At 40.3% G+C, this 6,099-nt stretch overlaps 1 long non-coding RNA gene across 2 annotated transcripts; it reads right to left on the bottom strand.

The window, feature by feature from the left end:
• Positions 1-359: 359 nt before the first annotated feature.
• On the bottom strand, positions 360-4,449 carry LOC137471031 (uncharacterized). Of its 2 annotated transcripts, none has more exons than XR_010997367.1 (3): positions 3,996-4,449; positions 3,038-3,360; positions 360-1,649 (listed from the first exon to the last, which is right to left on the bottom strand). It is a non-coding gene; the product is annotated as an uncharacterized lncRNA (long non-coding RNA). The 2 variants fall into 2 exon arrangements; XR_010997368.1 differs by having other exon boundaries at positions 3,225-3,360.
• Between the last annotated feature and the right edge of the window lie 1,650 nt (positions 4,450-6,099).

The raw sequence follows: 6,099 nt of genomic DNA, 5'->3' as shown, positions 1-6,099 counted from the left end.
CAGATTCACAGGTTGTTCTGCAACACACACATCTTTTTCACACACATCCTTTTCATATATACGCTAATGCTGTTTTCTTATACTTCTGCAGAGTGATCTTAAAATGACACACCAGGCAATCATTAAACTGAGAACTTGATCCTGGATAAAAGTGAATAGTTTCCATCAAGTCTGTGCTTGCCACTCTTTATCCATAGCTGAATCCAACACAATCCTTCTGATCTCAGTGGGAAGGACAGTCTCCATCTCAGCGCATCTGCTGCAAGTGCTGTTTGCAACCAAGAACAAGAGACTTTGGTTTGTGTTTTTGTTTTTACTTTCTATCCTTTCAGTACTTTCAATAACATTGGATCTGCAACACGTCTCCTATGAATCACTGTTCCAGTACTGTGGCTTGGCTTCTGTTCAGTTAGGAGGACTTAGAGATCTTGTACAACACTGTAGGGACCCCAGCATTCATGCTACTGATCTGCCTGAGTTCCCTGTTTCCTGCTCCTCTCAGTGCCATGGCCAACAAGTAGGATCAGCCAGACTTCATATATGAAGCAGCTGTGTTCAGGGTAGACATAAAAGACGTGTCATGTAGCCTGAGTGTTAAATACTAGACAAGTTTAAGCACACTTTTTAAAATTTTGTTTTCATATTTCCGGTATCTTTTCATGTAGCCTTTATACCTTGACCAATATGTGCTACTCTTTATCTGTTTTTCATTTAACTATGTCCTGGATTCCAATGCCTTTGTTAGAGTGTCTTTTCAACTGGGAACGATTACCTTTCCTGCCAAACTTCTCATAGATATGTTAGTTTTGTCAGGTACATGTACCAGGAACCAGGGGAAACCCTGAAATCACAAATTTGAAAGTACTTGCACGAAAACAAGGCCAGAGATGCTGTGATATTTATAATTTTCTCTGCCCCAGTCAGGCTACATTTTGATTTTTCTGCAAAATGAAAGTCAAATCCTCAGCTTTATGATCTTTTCCATGCATTTGAATATGAAAAATAGAACATGTTTTTCTCTGGCCTTTTTTCCCCTTTTTAGATTTAGCTGGTGAGGCTGGCCTACTTGACACTTCTAAGAAGTCTCATCCCTGAAGTCTCATCCCCTGAAGTGTCAGCATGTGTTTTTTTTTTCATTTGACTCTCTGTTACTCAGTTTCCAATATTTCATTCTGCCAGATGCAACACGCATGCTACTTTATCCATCTTTTGAACATTTGCTTCTAATGTATGCTCGGCTACCTGGTGGTGTGTAGCTGACACTGTCTTTAACATGCCTTGAATCCATCTGTCTGTTGGACCATATGGTTGTAATTTATTTGGCAGCCACGCTCCTAATCACAAATGGAGCATCCTCAAGTCTCTTCTATTCCAGGAGATGCAGTAGTTCCTCATTCCAGCATTAGGATTATTGGGAGATTCATTTCTCAGACCTTCCCTTGCTGCTTTACAACCTCTTTCAGAGCCATCCTCAGCATTCAGCAGTTCTCCCTGGGGATGTCCAGCAGTGCAAAGCCTTTGTGTAAACCCTAATGCCAGACATAATCATTTATAATTTTTCCTGTGACATACAGGCCCAAGTCATAGCCAGCTTCTGTCAGAGAAACATCTGTCCTTTCGTTGTCTGAGCAGCTGTGCTGGCTCTCTTCCTGTATGTTGGAAATACTTCAGTCAATTGGTGAAAATATTATAATTTTGGGATAAGAAGGGTCCATTTCACAACTATGCTCTATAGTCTAGACATCCTCTTCTGAGTTAATTATTTTTGCATGTAACTGGTGGTCATAAATGTTATATCCCTAACACACATCACTACATCTTCACTTCCATCAGGCACCACTTCATAATCTCTTCAAGGTTTTATTCATTCCTGAATTTCCCTGAGGGTTAGCACATGTTAACAACCTGATTTGTGTGTTTAGACACTGTCAAGTTTTTATCTAAGTCAATATGCTTGTGACACCATACCACTTTCCATCCCAAATTATCCCACTAAATCAGAGAGGGTTAGATCTGGTGTTTGCAATAATATCTTGCCAAAACTCTCTGTCCTTCCTTGAGATGATAGAGCAGGCCATCTCTTGAAGACTTACAGCCTTGAATGCTGAAGCTGAAGGAGATGTGCTATTTGCTGACTGCACACCCTTTTCCTGCAGAGCAAGAGCTGGTGCCTCACTGCACAATCTGAAACAGGATCCTAGCAGTGGCTGATCCACCAAGGTGTCTTTTAATGCTGCCATCTGTCAACCTGAACATAAATTAACAGCAACTTTTCCTGGATCATTTTGCTAATACTTACAGTCCCCATCACACACCCCACGTGAGGTGTTTCCTCTCCATTGTAATCTGGGCCACCTATAAACCAACCAAAATACCCAATTTCTTGGCTTTGTCACTTTTACAGTACCATCCAAAAGGAGTTGTTTCTGTGGTTTCAGTTTGGGCAGGAAGCCCTCATAGCCTTACATTGCTTTTTCTTCATCTATTAACAAATCAAAGATAGAGACAGCGATGGAGACAGATCCTGACCTCCTCCACTTTGTTTAGCTGAGGCAGTGGCCACCTAGTTATCCCAGGGTCTGATGTGACTCTTACAAGCCTTTCCTGACAGCAGATGTATCACCACGTGTGTCACATGCCTCTTTGCATGCCATAACTGACTGGGTGGGAGGCATATACATTTGAAGTGCAAATTGCTAGCTTCCAGTTATTTCCAATCTATTTTATAGTAATGTATGAGGAGATAAGTGCTCCTGTTTCAAAACAAAGTTATCTTGGCACTTCCACCTTCCTTGCATTCAGAAAAGAAAACAGTGATCCTTCAAACCCCTAGTCCTCCCAGGAGCCTATCTTTCTCACTTCACTTAACTTTCAAGCCCACCCAGAAATGCCAAACCTGATGCCAGAGTGATAAATGTGGGTAGTGGGTAATCAAGAGCTGAGAGAAAAAAGTCCATCCTCTAACAAGCTTTACTGGAACATACACAACCAAGCAGAGCTAAGCAGTGACATGTAGCCTCTGTTAATAAACTCTCACCAGTCTGTTGGCCAGATGTCCTGTGAGTCAGGAGACTGGAGATGTTCTACAGCAGAGATCATGCAGATTCAACTCCTTAAAGTTCAAAGCATTCACAAGTTCAAAGCATCCACAACTCCACTGTTCTGTTCACCTTTTACAATTTTTTTCCGGTTCTTTCTTTAAAGCTGGTAATTCCTCATCTTACCTCAGCAGTCACTTTTCCTCTCTGAGCTGCTGCATTCCTTTCTTTATCTTTCCAAGGAGGCTTTTTTTTGCTTTCCTTATCTCCTGTTTTGCTTATGGAGTCTTAGATAATGCAATGGCAACAGCTACTCTTGTTCCTGAGGGGAGAGGGAGAGGGAGGAGGGAGCGTTCAACCATAAAACGATTATGTCAGCTGTTACTTGTGCTGGTTACAGACTACTTGGCCTGCAGTCTACTGACTTAAAATAAATTATAGATTAATTCAAATTTAGCTTTTAATTGTTTAAATCTAGCCACACTAACTCATCACTAATAATTCTTTACTTCTTCAATATTTCAACAGGTAACAATGCCTTTTAAAATCCAAGTAAATGGTGGCTATGAATTCTGCTTATCTGTTTTTATGTCTAAGTATTTAAAATATTCTTGCTCTACAGATGCAAGATTTCCCCTTTTATAACTGTAATTTGTGCTCTGTCATATCATGTCATCTGGATGCTTTATAACTATTTCTAGCTATTTCATCCAGTTTAACTACTATAAGTTTTGTTGATTTTTCTAGGATCATCCCCAAATTTGCTACTATTCTCTTTCATTGTGCTGTGGTTTTAATCAGTTGCAGTTTCAATCCAGGTCATGTGTTATTGCAGGAAGCTTTAACCATATCCTCATTACTGGATGTCTTGGCATTTCCTGGGTGCTCCCCCAGAGTCCTGGAGGTATTTTACCAGTGTCTTTAAAAAATTGTTCCTTGTCATCATTCCATCATTACCTGACACAAGTAAGATCAGTGTGGTGAACTCCCTGACACCTTCTGAAGAGGGAACCTATACAAAGAAATCATTCAGGTTTTTGGTGGCCTGTGCACCTGTCATAATAATTTGTTATTCTTCAAAAGCTGGCAAAAACCCTCGCTTCCTTTATGGGTTTGCTGTTCTTGATATACTTAAATTTTCTTGCTGTTTGTGCTAATGTCTTCATAGAGTGATTCACAATATCCCATTTAATTAGGAGAAAAAAATGAGACTTTAATTTGTATGTACTCCAGACAACACAAGGAAACAATTCAGATATGTAAACTTATGTTAAAAAATATATGGGGAAAAGGGAACATGATTAGAAAGAGTTGGCATGGATTTACCAAAGGCAAATTCTGCCTAACATGATAGCTTTGTATGGTGAAATGATTGGCACAGTGGGCAAGAAGAAAGCAGTAGGATAATCTATACAACTTTACCAACGTCTTCCTCTCATGGTCATCTGTGGCCAAGTTGGTGACATATTGGCTGGAAAAGCAGATGATGAAGAGAAAACAGTCTGGATCACCAGGCTAAAAGGGTTATGATTGGTGGCACAAAGCCCAACCAGCAGCTCATTACCAGTGCCATCCCTTAGAGATTGATACTGGGACCAATACTCTCATGAAAGACCCAGTAGACGTTCAGTAATGTAGAGATGATCAAACTGAGCAGAGCAGTTAATATGCTGCAGGTAGAGCTGCTGTGCAGAGACTTCAGCATCTTTGAGAAATGGGCTGGCAGGAATCTTATAAGGTGCATAGAAGCCAAATGCCAAATCTTTCAATGTAGATGTAACAATACTAAGCAATAGTACAATCTCGGTAAATAAAGAAAATGGTAAAAAAATCAAAATTTTGCCAAAAAGGGCTTTGACATTTTGGTAAGCAGTACAATGAACACAATCAACAAGTTAGTCTGTTCTAACAGGAGTGTAGCCAGCAGATTGCATCAAGTGGTTCTTCCTCTGTTTGGCACTAATAAGTCTGGAGGACTATGTCCAGGAGGTGTAACCAGTCCAAGAAAAACACGGACATAGTGAGCAAGGGCAGTAAAGGGCCGCCAATATGGTCAGGGCTGGAGTGCAAGAGACATGAGAACAGGATGAGAAACCTGACTTCAGTCTGCCTGGACAAAGGCACACTGGATCATTTTACTGCTATCTTCAGCTACCTGATGGGAGAGTACAAAGGAGATGAAGAAACTCTCTTCCCAGAGGTGAACAGAGAGGTGACCAAAGGCAGAAGACACAAGCTGGAACATACAAAATTCCCATTAAATATCAGGATAACCTCTTCTACTACAAGGGCTGTCAAATACTGGACCCTAAGGGTTTATGGATCCTCCATCTTTGAAGCTGTTCAAAACTTTACTAGATATTGCTAAATAAGTTGATCTATTTCAGCATCCTTCAAGACTTCTTTCCAACCTCCATCTGTAAATATTATACATACACCTTGGTAAGTCCCAGGCTGCTTCCACTTTCTCTGAGAATTTTCTTTGCAATCAAAAGTTCATAAATTATTCCTATTCCTGCAACATTATTTTTTTTTTTTTTGCATTGACAGCTGTGCTAGAAATAAACTGGAAGGGCCGAGAGGGTGCACCCCATTAATAGGAATCAACAGCTTCTGTGAATCAGATGATTTCTCTGAGTCAGAAGCTGGCCACTTAGCAGCAGCTGGTTATTATATATAGCACCTATATATATGGTACCTAAGGTAAAGATGGTTCAGGTATGTCTTCTCTAAAACAATCATATCTCATAGCTGATATTTAAGCTTAACCTGCATTGTCTCTCATTATTAGTAATCAGTAGAAGGATTAGTAGAAATAATCCACTCTCAGGGCATTGAGGTTGTGACATAGTTTTAGGAGTTCTCCTTCCCACGGATCAGATCACATTCAGATCTCCTCTTGTCGTTTGAAATTTTTCTCTCAGGCAGCCCAGCATGACTGCTGAGTGACTGAATTTCCACTTTTGTAACTGAGAACATTGACTGTTGTGTTCCATCCATTCTCCCTCTACTTTTATGAGAGGAGACAGCAACACTATGTAGCCCCTATTATTTATACAGG

This window comes from Anomalospiza imberbis, chromosome 1 (genome assembly GCF_031753505.1).
Source record: "Anomalospiza imberbis isolate Cuckoo-Finch-1a 21T00152 chromosome 1, ASM3175350v1, whole genome shotgun sequence".
Lineage (NCBI taxonomy): Eukaryota > Metazoa > Chordata > Aves > Passeriformes > Viduidae > Anomalospiza > Anomalospiza imberbis.
This window is presented reverse-complemented; position numbering and strand designations above follow the sequence as displayed.